This window comes from Arachis hypogaea, chromosome 13, assembly GCF_003086295.3.
Source record: "Arachis hypogaea cultivar Tifrunner chromosome 13, arahy.Tifrunner.gnm2.J5K5, whole genome shotgun sequence".
NCBI lineage: Eukaryota > Viridiplantae > Streptophyta > Magnoliopsida > Fabales > Fabaceae > Arachis > Arachis hypogaea.
In genome coordinates this window covers 88,282,791-88,302,414 of record NC_092048.1, presented here as the reverse complement: position 1 = coordinate 88,302,414, position 19,624 = coordinate 88,282,791, and the positions used below count along the sequence as shown (strand labels likewise).

General features: G+C 39.4%; 1 non-coding gene across 1 annotated transcript; it reads right to left on the bottom strand.

Annotated features, from left to right (window-relative positions):
- Positions 1–16,016: 16,016 nt before the first annotated feature.
- On the bottom strand, positions 16,017–16,124 carry LOC112738567 (small nucleolar RNA R71). The gene has a single exon (XR_003169521.1). It is a non-coding gene; the product is annotated as a small nucleolar RNA R71 (small nucleolar RNA).
- Positions 16,125–19,624: the final 3,500 nt, after the last annotated feature.

The window sequence follows — 19,624 nt, the reverse complement described above, 5'->3', positions numbered from 1 at the left end:
ATGAAGCCTCGGGATAAGACTACACTAGATGGTGCTAGTAATGGTTCTCTGAAAAAGTACAAGACCGCAGATGAAGCATGGCAACTGATCAGCGATCTAGCTGAGTCTACTCGGAATCACAGGCACAGGAACAGCCACTCAAAGACTGTTCCAGAGGTTTCCTCTAGCAATGAGACTACTACCGTTACACAAGCTATATGTGAAATGACCAACCTACTGAAGTAGATGCAGTTGAATCAACAACAACAACAACAATAGTCTCCCCCACCACAACAAAGCCAACAGCTGGTCCTCCAAAAAGTATGCGAAATATGTGCTGATTATAGTCATTATACTGATGAGTGTCCACAGCTCCAACAAGAGGACAACACTGTAGCAGCTACTCATAATTTCTATGACTGCCCGAATCAAGGATACAATCAGCAAGGCGGTAACTACAACCAAGGTGGGAACTATAACCAAGGGTGGCAGGACAACTCTAACCAGGGTTGGAGAGATAATTCCAACCATGGTTGGAGGGACAACTATAACAGAGGAAGCAAAGACAACAATGGAAATCAGAGGTGGAATAACAACAACAGACAATAGAACTAGAACCAGCCATACAGAGCGCCTTACTTAAGGCAGTCCCAAGGACCCCAGCACAACCAACAATAGTCCCCTCAAATCACTTATCCGCCTTCCTTATCAAATGACGAGATGATTCATTCTCTTGCACAAGGACAACAAGACATGAGGACCATACTGAACTCTACCGTAAATGGTCTGAATGCCACTTTACAAGCTCTCGTCTCCTGGATAGATTCATTACCTGCTTCCACCAACCAACCTTCAAGCTCCAGTGGAATTCCTTCTCAATCCTTACCTAACCCCAAGGGTGGCATCAATGCCATCACTTTGAGGTCCGGAACCACACTGCAAGAGAGGAACCAGGAGGAGCCAAACCCACAAGAACACGCCCCAGTTGAAGACATAGTTGAAGTGGAAGATGCTGAAGAAGAAGAGGAAGTACAAGACATGGTTGAAGAAGAAGTAGTTCAGCCAAGGAATGGAGCACCAAAGGACACAGAAGCTGCAAGTGGTGCCATTCCTATCCCATTTCCATACCTTGTAAGGAAGTCCAGGAAGCAGATGGAACTTGATCCTAAAATGGTAGAAATTTTCAAAAAGGTTGAGGTAAATGTTCCCCTTTTTGATGTTATTCAACAGGTACCTAAATATGCAAAGTTTCTGAAAGATTTATGCATACATAAGGATAAAATTAATGAACTAGAAACTATTCCTTTAGGTAGTTCTATATCTGCTTTAATGGGAGGTATACCTAAGAAATGTAGTGATCCAGGTCCATGCATGGTTAATTGTACCATTAGAGGTGTAATATTTTCTGACTGCATGTGTGATTTAGGAGCATATGTTAATATAATGCCATTGTCTATATATGATGCTTTGAGACTCCCCCCCTTAAAAAGGTCAGCAGCTCGTTTTGTGTTAGCAGATAAAAGCATTATTACAGTGGCTGGAATTGCTGAAGATGTATTAGTAAGCATTAAGGGGCTCACATTTCCCATTGACTTTTATATCTTGGAAATGCCCCCTATTGACTCAGGAAGACCATCATCAATCCTTCTTGGAAGACCATTCCTGAAGACTTCGAAGTTCAAGCTGGATGCATTCTCAGGAACTTACTCCTTTGAGATAGATGGCAGAGCAGTGAGTTTCAGTTTAAATGAAGCTATGAAGCACCCTCCGGAAGATCATTCTATCTTCCAGTGCGACATCATTGATGAAACTGTAGCTAAAGTTCACCAAGAAGAAGTAGAAGAGAAGCACATGGAGCAAGGTCCAAGTGTAGGGATACCCTCTGAACACAATGAGGACACTTTGCCATTATCATTAGCTCATGATAATCCAGAGCCTAGCCATGAGCAGAAATTGGAATTAAAACCCATTCCTCCCCACCTCAAGTATACTTACCTTGAGGATAATCAGAAGTTCCTAGTTATCATTGCAAGGGAACTCACTCCCCAACAGGAGGAGCAGCTGCTCAGTGTGCTGAGAAAACACAAGAGAGCAATTGGGTGGAGCTTGGCGGATATAGTAGGCATTAGCCCTCGAGTTTGTGAGCACAGAATATTCTTAGAAGAGGAAGCAAAACCTGTCCGTCAACCCCAAAGAAGATTGAACCTCACCATCTTAGAAGTTGTCAAGAAAAAAATGACCAGGCTACTTGAAGCAGATATCATCTATCCCATCTCAGACAGTGAATGAGTCTGTCCAGTACAAGTGGTGCCCAAGAAGTCTGGAGTCACAACAATAAAGAATGAGCATGGAGAGCTCCTGACAACTAGAGTGTAGAATTCATGGAGAGTTTGCATTGATTATAGGCGTCTCAACCAAGCCACTCGCAAGGATCACTACCCCTTGCCATTTATTGATCAGATGCTTGATCGCCTATCAGATAAATCCTATTACTGCTTTTTAGATGGTTATACAGGCTATTTTCAAATTCATATAGCTCCTGAAGATCCGAAAAAGACTAATTTTACATGTTCCTTTGGAACGTATGCATATAAGAGGATGCCTTTTGGCTTATGTAATGCACCGACTACTTTCCAAAGATGCATGATGAGTATCTTTTCAGATCTTATTGAGAGCTGTATGGAAGTTTTTATGGATGATTTTAGCGTATATGGTGATTTCTTTAGCCTTTGCTTGGATAGTTTGGTAGAGTATTAGATAGGTGTGTTAGTTCAAAACTTGTATTGAATTTTGAAAAATGTCACTTTATGGTAAAACAAGGAATTGTTCTAGGACATGTTATTTCTAATACTGGTATTTCTGTAGATCCAACAAAGGTAGATGTCATTTCTAGTTTACCTTACCCATCCTCTGTGAGGGAAGTCCATTCGTTCCTTGGCATGCAGGTTTTTACAGGAGATTTATTAAGGACTTCATTAAGGTAGCAATACCTTTATCCAGACTGCTGCAGAAAGATATTGAGTTCGAGTTCAGTGAGGATTGCATGCAAGCATTTGATAAGCTGAAGATCGCCCTGACTCAAGCTCTGATCGTGAGAGTACCAGACTGGAGCCAGCCTTTTAAGATCATGTGTGATGCCTCCAACTATGCAGTAGGAGCCGTGCTGGCTCAGCGCGAAGGTAAGGATCCTTTCGTAATTGCTTATGCGTCTAAGACCTTAGACGCTACTCAGCCTAATTACACCACCACTGAAAAAGAGCTTCTGGCTATTGTTTTTGCTCTGGATAAATTCCGAGCCTATTTATTTGGTACTAAGGTGGTAGTGTACTCAGACCATGCAGCACTAAAGTATTTATTAGCTAAAAAAGAATCCAAACCAAGGTTGATACGTTGGATACTGTTGCTACAAGAATTTGATTTAGAAATTAAGGATAGGAGTGGTAACAAGAATTTAGTGGCAGACCACTTGAGTTGCCTTGAGCACATTAAGGATGACTCCACTCCTATAAATGATGCTTTTCCATTTGATAGATTGCATACAGTGTCTGAAGTAGTTCCTTGGTATGCACCTATAGCTAATTATCTAATCAGCCATACTTTCCCTCCTAATTTTACTAAGCATCAAAGGGACAAGCTGAAAAGAGAGTCTAAATATTATATATGGGATGATCCATATTTATGGAGGTGTGGTACTGACCAGGTAATTAGAAGGTGTGTGCCTCAATCAGAATTCCAGTCCATTTTAGAGGCCTGGCACTCTTCTGAGAGTGGAGGACATTTTGGCCCTCAAAGAACAGCTAGGAAAATTTTAAACTATGGATTCTGGTGGCCTACTCTTTTTCAAGATGCTGCTGCTTTTTGTAAATCTTGTTCCCCATGCCAAAGGTTTGGTAATATATCCAAGAGGGATGAGATGCCTCAACAGATTATGCTTTTCTGTGAAATTTTTTATGTTTGGGGCATTGACTTCATGGATCCATTTCCAAACTCTAGTGGTTACCTTTATATACTGTTAGCTGTAGATTATGTTTCTAAATGGATGGAAGCAATTCCTATCTGTAGTGATGATGCTAACACTGTTGTTTCCTTTGTTAGAAACCATATTATTTGTCGCTTTGAATCACCACGAGCAATCGTGAGTGATCAAGGCACTCACTTTTGTAATAAGAGACTAGCATGACTACTGAAGAAGCATGGGATAGTTCACAAGGTAGCAACAGCATACCATTCCCAGACCAATGGTCAAGCAGAGGTATCTAATAGAGAAATAAAGCATATTCTGGAGAAGATAGTAAAGCCTCATAGAAAGGACTACAGTGCCAGGCTACAAGATGTGCTTTGGGCATATCGAACAGCGTACAAGACACCCATTGGGATGAGCCCCTTCCGCTTAGTGTACAGAAAGGCTTGCCACCTTCCAGTAGAGGTGGAACACAAAGCTTTCTGGGCTGTAAGGGAATGCAACATGGGATTTGAGGAAGCTGGTGCTGAAAGGAAGCTGCAACTAGAAGAATTAGAGAACCTTCGCCTCGAAGCATATGACAACTCCAGGCGATACAAAGAGAAGATGAAGGTTGTCCATGACAAGCACACAAAAAGGAGAGATTTCAGACCAGGGGCATTGGTTCTTCTTTATAACTCCAAACTGAGGCTCATGCTAGGCAAGCTGAGATCAAGATGGGAAGGCCCCTACAGAGTAAAAAAGGCAGAGCCATACGGAGTTTTTCACCTGCGTCATCCTTCTAGCTCCAAATTCATTAAGGTCAATGGACATCACCTAAAGCTTTATCATGGTGAGAAGATGAAGGAACACAAAGAGTTAGAGGTCTTCCTCTTAGAGGACCCACCAACAGAAGTAGAATGACCCTGAAGATCGTCCAACTTAAGGACGTAAAAGCAAAGTGCTAGGTGGGAGACAACCCACCATGGTATGATCATTCCATTTCTGTTAGTTTTGTTTTATCTTATTCTACTTTATTTTTCTTAGTGACTCTTCTCATAATTTCTGCATATTCATCCGCATGCTGCATTCTGCATTCTGCATAAAAAAATAAAAAATAAAAAAATAAAAAAGAAGGGCTCGCGACGCGTGAGTGTTGCTGACGCGTACATGTCATGTGTGCATACGAATCAAAGAAGAAACGAAACAGAGAGTCATGCGGGAGCATGGCTGGAGGCATGCCTTAGGCACAAACACGCCCACGCGAATGCGTCCCTGACGCGTCCGCGTCACTTGAAAAATCAGCCATCCATGCGTGCGCGTCACCCATGCGCACGCGTTACCCTGTAAAATCGACGCAAAATGGTGTATGGCCAGAAAGTAATGATGGTGTGGGGCTGAAATTGTGCTGGAAGCACAGGCCCTATCACGCGTACGCGTCGTTTTCCAAATCAGGCCATTCATTCGTGCGCGTCCCTGACGCGCACGCGTCACCCCAAATTTTGGCAATGTGCGTATTAAAACAAAGAGTTGTGCGTGCGCGAGGCTGCTCTCGCGCCAATAGTACAATTCAGGTCACGCGTACGCGTCACTTGAAAATAGCGCCACTCACGCGAACGCGTGATACACGTGTCGCATGCGACCCACAGTTTATCCAGATCAGCGCCCGAATTCCTATCTTTTCTTCCCTAATCCTAATTCTTTCTTCTCCCTTCTTATTTCCTTCTTCTTCCTTCTTTCTTTTTTATTCTCTCTTACTTTCTACTATTTTCTCCCTCCCTTTTTATCTTCTTCATCAAGGTTCTTTTTCTTCTTTTCCCCTTTTTCTTTTCCATTATTATTTTTATTTATGTTTTCTTCTTCTTTTTCTTTTTAATTTCATTATCTATGTTTTCTTTATCTTTTTTTTTTCTTTTTACATTCTTTTGATTGGTGTTAGAGATTTAATTGGGTGATTATTTTCTTCTATATTTTGCTTGTGAATATTTAAAGGAATTGTTTGACAATTAATATTAATTATTAGGGTTGCTTGCATGTTCAAATTTAATACTTTCAATAACATATTTACCATGCATGCTAAGTGTTTGTGAAAAAGCCTGTATGACATTGTGCATTTTTTTTAATTATTCTATTCTTCTACTCTAATGCCTGTTTTTCACAAAACCCCTTTTATTATTTTATTGATTGAATATAATTGTCAATACAAACAGATTGTTAGTTTGAAACACTTGATAATCAAATTGGGCAATTAATGCTTGATCTACGCTACTCATACCTTTGCCAGCATGCCAATAAATGTCTTACATCTACTTGCCATAACATGCACTTGCTATATTTCCATTGATGAATTTTTCACATGTAGTCGCGACCATGTGTTAACAACATCCTTCTTTACCATGCAATGATTATCACTTGTACCATCCTCTTCCTTACTTTAACCCTTAGCTTTAAATGTTACTTTCCTTTTTCCTTTTCAGGATGGCCACCAAGAAGGGTAAAGAGAAAGCTACTCCCAAACCACCGGCAAGGAAAGGAACAAAAAGAGCACTAGTTGCAGAACCATCTTCAACAGCAGTAAAGCCATCAACAAAGTGAGTCAAGAGGATCATCAAGGTTGATGAAAAAGAGAAAGCCTTTCCAGCAAAGGACACTGCGCGGTTCGCTAACCGCTACTGTGAGCAGATGTTCCCCATCCTGGCTGAGCAGAACTATAATAATGAGCACCAATTCATCCTCCCGACCCACATTGTTGAGTTTGTTGAGCCCCACATTGAGAATAGACAATGGGGATTCTTACGGAGATAGCCACGACAGATTAATCTCTCATGGGTAGTTGAATTTTACTCCAATTTTCACATGCCAACCCTGCAGTCTGTCTATGTCCGTCAGAAACAAGTCCCTAAAACTGAAGAAGCCATTCATGCAGCTTTAGATCTTCCCCCTGCTCCAGAAGGATTGGACCTATTCCAAGAAGCCTCCTTCAAATGCCAGACATACCAATTTGACTGGGATGCCATTCTCAGAGTTATTGCACAACCTGGCAGCAGATGGATCTATGGATACCATCGATCTCGACCTAAGAGAATATTGGCTTCAGCACTCACCTTGGAGGCACGAGTGTGGGCACATATTATGTCCCACTACATCTTTTTTAGCACTCATGAGTCCTCTTTCATTGTAGATATGGCTGTTCTACTCTGGTGTACCCTTACAGACCAGCCTTTCAACTTACCAAGACACATACGGGATGCCATGGGACATGTACAAATTGTGGACAACCTACCTTTTCCCGCCTTGGTTTCGGATCTAGTCTCGGCAGCCAGAGTTTCCTACAGAGCTGGGGATATGGTGCACGAAATTGTGATCACACTTTTCACAACTCCGTACAACTAACCAGCAAGTGCACTGGGTCGTCCAAGTAATACCTTACGTGAGTAAGGGTCGATCCCATGGAGATTGTCGGCTTGAAGCAAGCTATGGTCATCTTGTAAATCTTAGTCAAGCGGATTCAAATGGTTATGAGGTTTTGATAATTAAAAGATAAATAAAACATAAAATAAAATAAAGATACTTATGTAATTCATTGGTGGGAATTTCAGATAAGCGTTTGGAGATGCTTTGTTGCTTCTGAACCTCTGCTTTCCTATTGTCTTCTTCCAACCAAGCGTGCTCCCTTCCATGGCAAGCTGTATGATGCTCTCGGATGAAAAATACCAGGTATGATCTCTGCACGGCTAATCAACTGTCGGATTTCTCGTATCGGATGAAAAATACCAAGTACAGCTACCGCACGGCTAATCATCTGTCGGTTCTCACTAGCGTTGGAATAGGACCCTTATCCTTTTGTAAACTATCACTGCGCCTAAAATTCGCAAGTTTGAAGCTCATCACAGTCATCCCTTTCCAGATCCTACTTCGAATACCACAGACAAGGTTTAGACTTTTCGGATCTCAAGAATGCTGCCAATGGTTCTAGCCTATACCACGAAGGTTCTAATCTCAGATTTGGATGCTCTATTGTCAGGAGAGATGATGCGAATCGTGGATCAGAGACCCAAGAGAATATACTCCGGCTGTCGTCCAATGACTACGTTGAACATCATGTAGACCGCCTGTGGTTGTCAGGCACGCGGATCTTGGCTAAGCGAGTAACGAAGATAGTGGGTGATTGTCACGGGTCACCCCTTCATTCTGACTTAACTAAATTAAGTACAAGAGTATATCTTGGAGAAGAAGTAAGTGTGAATTGAAAGAGAAATAATAGTACTTGCATTTATTCATGAAGAACAGCAGAGCTCCGCACCTTAATCTATGAGGTGTAGAAACTCCACCGTAGAAAATACATAAGAGAAAATAGTCTAGGCATGGCCGAATGGCCAGCCTCTCCAAACGTGAAAATATGGCATAAGCTCCCTAATACAATAGTAAAAAGTGCTATTTATACTAAACTAGTTACTAGGAATTACAGAAAATAAGTAACTAAGTGCAGATAGTGCAGAAATCCACTTCCGGGACCCAGTTGGTGTGTGCTTGGGCTGAGCATTGAGCTTTACATGTGCATAGGCCATTCTTGGAGTTAAACGCCAACTTGGGTGCCAGTTTGGGCGTTTAACTCCAGTTCTGGTGCCAGTTTGGGCGTTTTACTCCAGAAAAGGGTCTTTGGTGGGCGTTTGAATGCCAGTTTGGGCCATCAAATCTCAGGCAAAGTATGGACTATTATACATTGCTGAAAAGCTCAAGATGTCTACTTTCCAAAGCAATTGAGAGCCCGCCAATTTGGCTTTTGTAGCTCTAGAAAATCCACTTTGAGTGCAGGAGGGTCAGAATCCAACAGCATCTTCAGTCCTTTCTCAGCCTTTGAATAAGATTTTTGCTCAGGCCCCTCAATTTCAGCCAGAAATACCTGAAATCACAGAAAAACTCACAAACTCATAGTAAAGTCCAGAAATGTTATTTTTGCATAAAAACTAATAAAAATATAATAAAAAGTAACTAAAACATACTAAAAACTATGTAAAAACACTACCAAAAAGGGTATAAATTATCCGCTCATCACAACACCAAACTTAAATTGTTGCTTGTCCCCAAACAACTAAAAACAAAATAGGATAAAAAGAAGAGAAAATACAATAAATTCCAAAAATATCAATGAAGATTAGTTTCAATCAGATGAGCGGGCTAGTAGCTTTTTGCTTCTGAACAGTTTTGGCATCTCACTTTATCCTTTGAAGTTCAGAATGATTGGCATCTATAGGAACTCAGAATTCAGATAGTCTTATTGATTTTCTAAGTTCAGTATGTTGATTCTTGAACACATCTACTTTATGAGTCTTGGCCGTGACCCTAAGCATTTTGTTTTTCAGTATTACCACCGGATACATAAATGCCACAGACATATAACTGGGTAAACCTTTTCAGATTGTGACTCAACTTTGCTAGAGTCCCCAGTTAGAGGTGTCTAGAGCTCTTAAACACACTCTTTTTGCTTTGGACCACAACTTTAACCGCTCAGTCTCAAGCTTTTCACTTGACACCTTCACGCCACAAGCACATGGTTAGGGACAGCTTGATTTAGCCGCTTAGGCCAGGATTTTATTCCTTTGGGCCCTCCTATCCATTAATGCTCAAAGCCTTAGATCCTTTTTACCCTTGCCTTTTGGTTTAAAGGGTTATTGGCTTTTCCTACTTGCTTTTTCTTTTTCTTTCTTTTTCTTTATTTTTTCGCCATTTTCTTTCGCAAGCTTTTGCTTTTCACTGCTTTTTCTTGCTTCAAGAATCAATTTTATGATTTTTCAGATTATCAATAACATTTCTCCTTTTTCATTATTCTTTCAAGAGCCAACAATTTTAACATTCATAAACTTCACTTTCAAAAATATGCACTGTTCAAGCATTCATTCAGAAAAACAAAAAGTATTGCCACCACATCAAAATAATTAAACTATTTTCAAGATAGAATTCGAAACTCATGTCTTTTTCTATTTTTAGAAAACATTTTTTTTAAGAAAGGTGAAGAATTCATAGGACATTCATAGCTTTAAGATATAGACATTAAACACTAGTGATCATGTAATAAAGACAAAAACATAGACAAAACATAAAGCATAGAAACCGAAAAACAGAAAAATAAGAACAAGGAAATTAAAGAATGGGTCCACCTTAATGATGGCAGCTAGTTCTTCCTCTTGAAGATCCTATGGAGTACTTGAGCTCCTCTATGTCTCTTCCTTGCCTTTGTTGCTCCTCTCTCATGGCCTTTTGGTCCTCTCTGATTTCATGGAGGATGATGGAGTGCTCTTGTTGAGGTCCATGAGTGGGCTCTCTTGTTTGCTCCATCCTCTTTCTAGTGATGGGCTTTTGAGATGAATCTCTCCATTTCCCATAACTCGGAGTTGGAAGCAACTTCCTTCCATTTCCTCTTCCTAGAGGTTTCTCCAGCCTTAGGTGCCATTAGTGGTTATGGAAAGCAAAAAGCTGAGCTTTTCCACACCAAACTTAAAAGCTTTGCTCGTCCTCGAGCAAAATAAGATAGAAAGGAGTAGAAGAAGAATGATGCAATTCATTTTGAAAACTTATTACTGTATGCAAGAAAAATTAAAAAGAGTTGAAAAGAATTTGAAAAGACATGTAAGTTTTGAAAACGTTTTGGAAGGAATTGAAAAGATTTGAAAAAAAAGAATTAAAAAGAATTGGAAAGATTATTAATATTTGAAAATAGAAATTGAAAGATGAACGTTTAAAATATGTTTGATGCAAAAAAATTATGAATTAAAACATGAAAAATTGAAAAAAATCGAATTGGAAACAAAATTACCTCCCTTGTGTCATCCTGGCGTTAAACGCGCAGAATGCTATCCATTCTGGCATTTAACGCCCACTTGACTGCCTTTTTGGGCATTTAACGCCCAGCCAGATACCCTGGCTGGTGTTAAACACCAGGAATCCTTCTTTACTGGGCCTTTTTCTGAATGCCCAGAATGCTGCCATTTCTGGCGTTAAACACCCAGAATGCTGCCTGCATGGGCATTAAACGCCCATTCTGCTATCCTTATTGGCGTTTAAACACCATTAAGCCTGTCCTCCAGGGTGTACTGTTTTTGATGTTGTTTTTTATTCTACTTTAATTCTATAGCTATTTTTATGACTTCACATGATCATCAACCTAAAGAAAACATAATATGACAATGGAAAACAAATGTCTATATAAATAAATATAATTAAATAACATTGGGTTGCCTCCCAATAAGCACTTCTTTAATGTCAATAGCTTGACAGTGAGCTCTTAGAGAGCTTCACAGAGACTCAGAGCTTAATGGTGGCCTCACAACACCAAACTTAGAAGTTGAGTGTGGGAGCTCTGTTTGACTCTGTATTGAGAGAAGCTTTTCATGCTTCCTCTCCATGGTTAGAGAAGAAGATCCTTGAGCCTTAAACACAAGGTAGTCCTCATTCAATTAAAGGACTAACTCTCCTCTGTCCACATCAATCACAGCTCTTGCTGTGGCTAGGAAGGGTTTTTCAAGGATAATGGATTCATCCTCATCTTTCCCAGTGTCTAAGATTATGAAATCAGCAGGGATGTACAGGCTTTTAACCTTCACTGAGACATCCTCTACAAGTCCATAAGCCTATTTCACTGATTTGTCTGCCATCTCTAATGAGATTCTTGCAGCTTGTACCTCAAAGATCCCTAGTTTCTCCATTACAGAGAGTAGCATGAGATTTATACCTGACCCCAGGTCACACAGAGCCTTCTCAAAGGTCATGGTGCCTATGGTACAAGGTGTTAAGAACTTTCCAGGATCCAGTTTCTTCTGAGGTAATTTCTGTTGAACCAAGGCATTCAGTTCATTAATGAGCAATGGAGGTTCAACCTCCCAAGTCTCATTACCAAATAACCTGGCATTCAGCTTCATGATTGCTCCTAGATACTGAGCAACTTGCTCTTCAACAATATCTTCATCATCTTCAGAGGAGAAATACTCATCAAAGCTCATGAATGGCAACAGTAAGTTTAGTGGAATCTCTATGGTCTCTGTATGAGCCTCAGATTCCTTTGGTTCCTGATGAGCGGATAATTTATACGCTTTTTAGCATTGTTTTTAGTATGTTTTTAGTAGAATCTAGTTACTTTTCGGTATGTTTTCATTAGTTTTTATGTTAAATTCACACTTCTGGACTTTACTATGAGTTTGTATGTTTTTCTGTGATTTCAGGTATTTTCTGGCTGAAATTGAGGGACTTGAGCAAAAATCAGATTCAGAGGTTAAAGAATGACTGCTGATGCTGTTGGATTCTGACCTCCCTGCACTCAAAGTGGATTTTCTAGAGCTACAGAACTCAAAATGGCGCGCTTCCGATTGCGTTGGAAAGTAGACATCCAGAGCTTTCCAGAAATGTATAATAGTCCATACTTTTCCCAAGTTTAGATGATGCAAACTGGCGTTCAACGCCAGCTCTCTGCCCAATTCTGGAGTTCAGCGCCACAAAGGGATCAAAAACCAGAGTTGAACGCCAGAAATGGATCAAAACCTGGCGTTCAACTCCACAAATGGCCTCTGCATGTGGAAAGTTAAAGCTCAGCTCAAGCACACACCAAATGGGCCCCGGAAGTGGATTTATGCATCAATTACTTACTTCTGTAAACCCTAGTAGCTAGTTTATTATAAATAGGACCTTTTACTATTGTATTAGACATCTTTTGATCATCTTAGGATCTTAGGATCATCTTTGGACGCCTGGTTCTTAGATCAGAGGGGCTGGCCATCTCGGCCATGCCTGGACCGTTCACTTATGTATTTTCAACGGTAGAGTTTCTGCACTCCATAGATTAAGGTGTGGAGCTCTGCTGTTCCTCAAAGATTAATGCAAAGTACTATTGTTTTCTATTCAATTCATCTTATTTCGCTTCTAAGATAGTCATTCGCACTTCAACCTGAATGTGATGCACGTGACAATCATCATCATTCCCTATGAACGCGTGCTTGACAACCACTTCCGTTCTACATTAGATTGAATGAGTATCTCTTAGATCTCTTAATCGGAATCTTCGTGGTGTAAGCTAGAATGATGGTGGCATTCAAGAGAATCTGGAAAGTCTAAACCTTGTCTGTGGTATTCTGAGTAGGATTCAATGATTGAATGACTGTGACGAGCTTCAAACTCGCGATTGCTGGGCGTAGTGACAGACGCAAAAGGATAGTAAATGCTATTCTAGCATGATCGAGAACCGACAGATGAATAGCCGTGCCGTGACAGGGTGCGTTGACCATTTTCACTGAGAGGATAAGATGAAACCATTGACAAGGGTGATGCCTCTAGACGATTAGCCGTGCCGTGACAGGGCATTTGGATCATTTTCCCGAGAGAAGACCGAAAGTAGCCATTGACAATGGTGATGTATCACATAAAGCCAGCCATGGAAAGGAGTAAGACTGATTGGATGAAGATAGCAGGAAAGCAGAGGTTCAGAGGAACGAAAGCATCTCTATTCGCTTATCTGAAATTCTCACCAATGATTTACATAAGTATTTCTATCCCTATTTTATTAATTAATTTTGAAAACCCCATTACTATTTTATATTCGCCTGACTGAGATTTACAAGGTGACCATAGCTTGCTTCATACCAACAATCTCCGTGGGATTCGACCCTTACTCACGTAAGGTATTACTTGGACGACCCAGTGCACTTGCTGGTTAGTTGTGCGAAGTTGTGAACCATGGTATTGGCATCATGTTTTTGGCGCCATTACCAAGGAAAGAAAGAGCGATGAATTTTACATAATCACAGTATAATCACAATTTCTGCGCACCAAGTTTTTGGCGCCGTTGCCGGGGATTGTTCGAGTTTGGACAACTGACGGTTCATCTTGTTGCTCAGATTGGGTAACTTTCTTTTTGTTTTGTTTTCAAAAAAAAAAATAATAAAAATAATGTTTTCAAAAATAAATTATTCTATGGCTTCAAAACATTCAAGAATGAATTCTAGAGTTTCATGGTAACATGTTGAATCCTATCTGGCTGAAAAGCCATACCCAAACTCCTTTGGGATTGGTCTTCAACTAATCACCTCAATGGATGTAAATCCATTCTAAAGCTTGACTGGCTATTAAGCCATGTCTAACCCTCAGATTGGAGCTTTAGACTAAAGAGTACAAGATTCCTGGAATTCATATGAAAAATTTTGAATCCTTATTTTTCTTTTTCAAAATGATTTTCGAAAAAAATTAAAAGAAAATACAAAAAAATTCATAAAATCATAAAAATCAAAAATATTTTGTATTTCTTGTTTGAGTCTTGAGTCATGTTACAAGTTTGGTGTCAATTGCATGTGCATCTTGCATTTTTCGAAAATTTCATGCATTCATAGTGTTCTTCATGATCTTCAAGTTGTTCTTGGTAAGTCTTCTTGTTTGATCTTTCCATTTGCATGTTTTGTGTCTTTTTTTTTTGTTTTTCATATGCATTCTTGAATTCTTAGTGTCTAAGCATTAAAGAATTCTAAGTTTGGTGTCTTGCATGTTTTCCATGCATTAAAAAATTTTTCAAAAATATGTTCTTGGTGTTCATCTTGACATTCATAGTGTTCTTGGTGTTCATCTTGACATTCATAGCATTCTTGCATGCATTCATTGTTTTGATCCATAACTCTCATGCATTGCATCATTTTTCTTGTTTTTCTCTCTCATCATAAAAATTCAAAAATCAAAAAAATATCTTTCCCTTTTTCTCTCTTAAAATTTCGAATTAGATTTGACTTTTTCAAAAAATTTTAAAATCTAGTTGTTTTTATGAGTCAAATCAAATTTTCAATTTAAAAATCTCATCTTTTTCAAAATCTTTTTCAAAAATCAAATCTTTTTCATTTTTCTTAGTTATTTTCGAAAATTTTAAAAATATTTTTCAAAAATCTTTTTCTTATTTTTATATCAAATTTTCGAAAATAACAATAACAATTAATGTTTTGATTCAAAAAATTTCAAGTTTGTTACTTACTTGTTAAGAAAGATTCAAACTTTAAGTTCTAGAATCATATCTTGTGATTTCTTGTGAATCAAGTCATTAATTGTGATTTTAAAAATCAAATCTTTTTCAAAACTAATTTCAATCATATATTTTCAAAAATATCTTCTTATCTTATCTTTTTCAAAAATTTGATTTCAAAATATCTTTTCTAACTTCTTATCTTCTTATCTTTTCAAAATTGATTTTCAAAATTTGTTTCAACTAACTAACTAACTTTTTGTTTTTTTCTTATCTTTTTCAAAACCACCTAACTAATTCTCTCTCTCTCTCATTTTCGAAAATATCTTCCCTCTTTTTCAAAATTTCTTTTTAATTAACTAATTATTTCAATTTTTAATTTTAATTTTCGAAAATTACTAACCTTTTTCCAAAACTATTTTCGAAAATCACTAACTCCTTTTTCAAAAATAATTTTCGAAAATTTTCTTCTCTCTCATCTCCTTCTATTTGTTTATTCATCTACTAACATCTCTCCCTTACTCAAAAAAAAAGAGGATCTCTATTATTATTATTTTTCTGTGCCCTCTTCTTTGTCATATGAGCAGGAGCAAGGACAAGAATTTTCTTGTTGAAGCAGATCCAGAACCTGAAAGGACTCTGAAGAGGAAACTAAGAGAAGCTGAATTACAACAAACCAGCAAGCACCTATCAGAAATTATCAAACAGGAAAAGAAGATGGCAGCTGAAAATAATAATAATGCAAGGAGAATGCTTGGTGACTTTACTGCTCCTAATTCCAATTTACATGGAAGAAGCATCTCCATTCCTGCCATTGGAGCAAACAATTTTGAGCTGAAACCTCAGCTAGTTTTTCTAATGCAGCAGAACTGCAAGTTTCATGGACTTCCATCTGAAGATCTTTTTCAGTTCTTAACTGAATTCTTGCAGATATGTGATACTGTTAAAACTAATGGAGTAGATCCTGAAGTCTACAGGCTCATGCTTTTCCCTTTTGCTGTAAGAGACAGAGCTAGAGTATGGTTGGACTCTCAACCTAAGGATAGCCTGAACTCTTGGGATAAGCTGGTCAAGGCTTTCTTAGCCAAGTTCTTTCCTCCTCAAAAGCTGAGTAAGCTTAGAGTGGATGTTCAAACTTTCAGACAAAAAGAAGGTGAATCCCTCTATGAAGCTTGGGAGAGATACAAACAGTTGACCAAAAAGTGTCCTTCTGACATGCTTTCAGAATGGACCATCCTGGATATATTCTATGATGGTTTATCTGAATTCGCTAAGATGTCATTGGATACTTCTGCAGGTGGATCTATTCACCTAAAGAAAACGCCTGCAGAAGCTCAAGAACTCATTGACATGGTTGCTAATAACCAGTTCATGTACACTTCTGAGAGGAATCTTGTAAGTAATGGGACGCCTATGAAGAAGGGAGTTCTTGAAGTTGATACTCTGAATGCCATATTGGCTCAGAACAAAATATTGACTCAGCAAGTCAATATGATTTCTCAGAGTCTGAATGGAATGCAAGCTGCATCCAACAGTACTCAAGAGGCATCTTCTGAAGAAGAAGCTTATGATCCTGAAAACCCTGCAATAGCAGAGGTGAATTACTTAGGTGAACCTTATGGAAACACCTATAACTCATCATGGAGAAATCATCCAAATTTCTCATGGAAGGATCAAAAGCCTCAACAAGGCTTTAATAATGGTGGAAGAAACAGGTTTAGCAATAGCAAGCCTTTTCCATCATCCACTCAGCAACAGACAGAGAATTCTGAGCAGAATCCATCTAGCTTAGCAAACTTAGTCTCTGATCTGTCCAAGGCCACTGTGAGTTTCATGAATGAAACAAGATCTTCCATTAGAAATTTGGAAGCACAAGTGGGCCAGCTAAGTAAGAGGATCACTGAAATCCCTCCTAGTACTCTCCCAAGCAATACAGAAGAGAACCCAAAAGGAGAGTGCAAGGCCATTGACATAAGCACCATGGCCAAACCTGTAAGGGAAGGAGAGGACGTGAATCCCAAGGAGGAAGACCTCCTGGGACGTCCAGTGATCAATAAGGAGCTTCCCTCTGAGGAACCAAAGGACTCTGAAGCTCATCTAGAGACCATAGAGATTCCATTGAACCTCCTTATGCCCTTCATGAGCTCTGATGAGTATTCCTCTTCTGAAGAGAATGAGGATGTTACTGAAGAGCAAACTGCCAAGTTTCTTGGTGCAATCATGAAGCTGAATGCCAAATTATTTGGTATTGAAACTTGGGAAGATGAACCTCCCTTGTTCACCAATGAACTAAGTGATCTGGATCAACTAACATTACCTCAGAAGAGACAGGATCCTGGAAAGTTCATAATACCTTGTACCATAGGCACCAAGATCTTTAAGACTCTGTGTGACCTTGGTTCAGGGATAAACCTCATGCCCCTCTCTGTAATAGAGAAACTGGGAATCTATCGGGTGCAAGCTGCTAAAATCTCATTAGAAATGGCAGACAATTCAAGAAAACAGGCTTATGGACAAGTAGAGGACGTGTTAGTAAAGGTTGAAGGCCTTTACATCCCTGCTGATTTCATAGTCTTGGATACTGGAAAGGAAGAGGATGAATCCATCATCCTAGGAAGACCTTTCCTAGCCACAGCAAGAGCTGTGATTGATGTGGACAGAGGAGAATTGATCCTTCAAATAAATGAGGACAACCTTGTGTTTACAACTCAAGGATCTCTCTCTGCATCCATGGAGAGGAAGCATAAAAAGCTTCTCTCAAAGCAGAGTCAAACAAAGCCCCCACAGTCAAACTCTAAGTTTGGTGTTGGGAGGCCACAACCAAACTCTAAGTTTGGTGTTGAACTCCCATATCCAAACTCTAAGTTTGGTGTTGGAGATTCTCAACAATGCTCTGAACATCTGTGAGGCTCCATGAGAGCCCACTGTCAAGCTATTGACATTAAAGAAGTGCTTGTTGGGAGGCAACCCAATTTTTATTTATCTAACTATATTTTTCTTAGTTATATGTCTTTATAGGTTCATGATCATGTGGAGTCACAAAATAAACAAAAAAATCAAAAACGGAATCAAAAACAGCAGAAGAAAAATCACACCCTGGAGGGAGCACCTGCCTGGCGTTCAACGCCAGAACAGAGCTTGGTTCTGGCACTAAACGCCCAAAATGGGCAGTGTCTGGGCGTTGAATGCCCAAAATGGGCATCATCTGGGCGCTGAACGCCAGAATGGCACCCTGGAGAAGAGCTGGCGCTGAACGCCCAGAACAAGCATGGTTCTGGCGTTCAACGCCAGAAATGGCCAACAAATGGGCGTTGAACGCCCAAAATGGGCACCAACCTGGCGCTGAACGCCCAGAGTTGTGTGCAAGGGCATTTTACATGCCTAATTTGGTGCAAGGTTGTAAATCTTTGAACACCTCAGGATCTGTGGACCCCACAGGATCCCCACCTACCTCACCCTCTCTCTCCATTCATGATCATCCCTTCTGTTTTCCATTCACCACTCACATCCATACATCCCACTTACCTACAAAATTCAATATCTCTTTCCCACCCAATCCCACCCAATCCCACCCATATGGCCGAATACACACATCCCCCCATCTCCTCCATATCTTCTTCTTCTTCTTCTTCTTCTATTCTTTCTTCTTTTGCTCGAGGGCGAGCAACATTCTAAGTTTGGTGTGGTAAAAGCATAAGCTTTTTGTTTTTCCATAACCATTAATGGCACCTAAGGCCAGAGAAACCTCAAAGAGGAAAGGGAAGGCAAGTGCTTTCACCTCTGAGCCATGGGAGATGGAAAGATTCATCTCTAAAGCCCATCACTAAGAAAAAGATGGAGCAAGCAAGAGAGCCCATTCATGGAGCTCAAGAGGCGTATGAAGCTCATCACCATGAGATCCAGGAGATGCCTCAAATGCAGTTTCCTCCACAAAACTATTGGGAGCAAATCAACACCTCCCTAGGAGAATTGAGTTCCAATATGGGACAATTAAGGGTGGAACATCAAGAACACTCCATCATCCTTCATGAAATTAGAGAAGATCAAAAAGCAATGAGGGAGGAGCAACAAAGACAAGGAAGAGACATAGAAGAGCTCAAGGACATCTTTGGTTCCTCAAGAAGGAAACGCCACCATCACTAAGGTGGATTCATTCCTTGTTCTTATTTCTTCTATTTTTCATTTTCTATGTTATGTGCTTATCTATGTTTGTGTCTTCATTACATGATCATTAGTAGTTAGTAACTATGTCTTAAAAGTTATGAATGTCCTATGAATCCATCACCTCTCTTAAATGAAAAATGTTTTAATTCAAAAGAACAAGAAGTACATGAGTTTCGAATTTATCCTTGAACTTAGTTTAATTATATTGATGTGGTGACAATGCTTCTTGTTTTCTGAATGTATGCTTAAACAGTGCATATGTCTTTTGAAGTTGTTGTTTAAGAATGTTAAATATGTTAGCTCTTGAAAGAATGATGACTAGGAGACATGTTATTTGATAATCTGACAAATCATAAAAATGATTTTTGAAGCAAGAAAAAGCAGCAAAGAACAAAGCTTGCAGAAAAAAAAAATAGGCGAAAAAAAATAGAAAGAAAAAGAAAAAGCAAGCAGAAAAAGCCAAAAGCTCTTAAAACCAAGAGGCAAGAGCAAAAAGCCAATAACCCTTAAAACCAAAAGGCAAGGGCAAATAAAAAGGATCCAAGGCTTTGAGCATC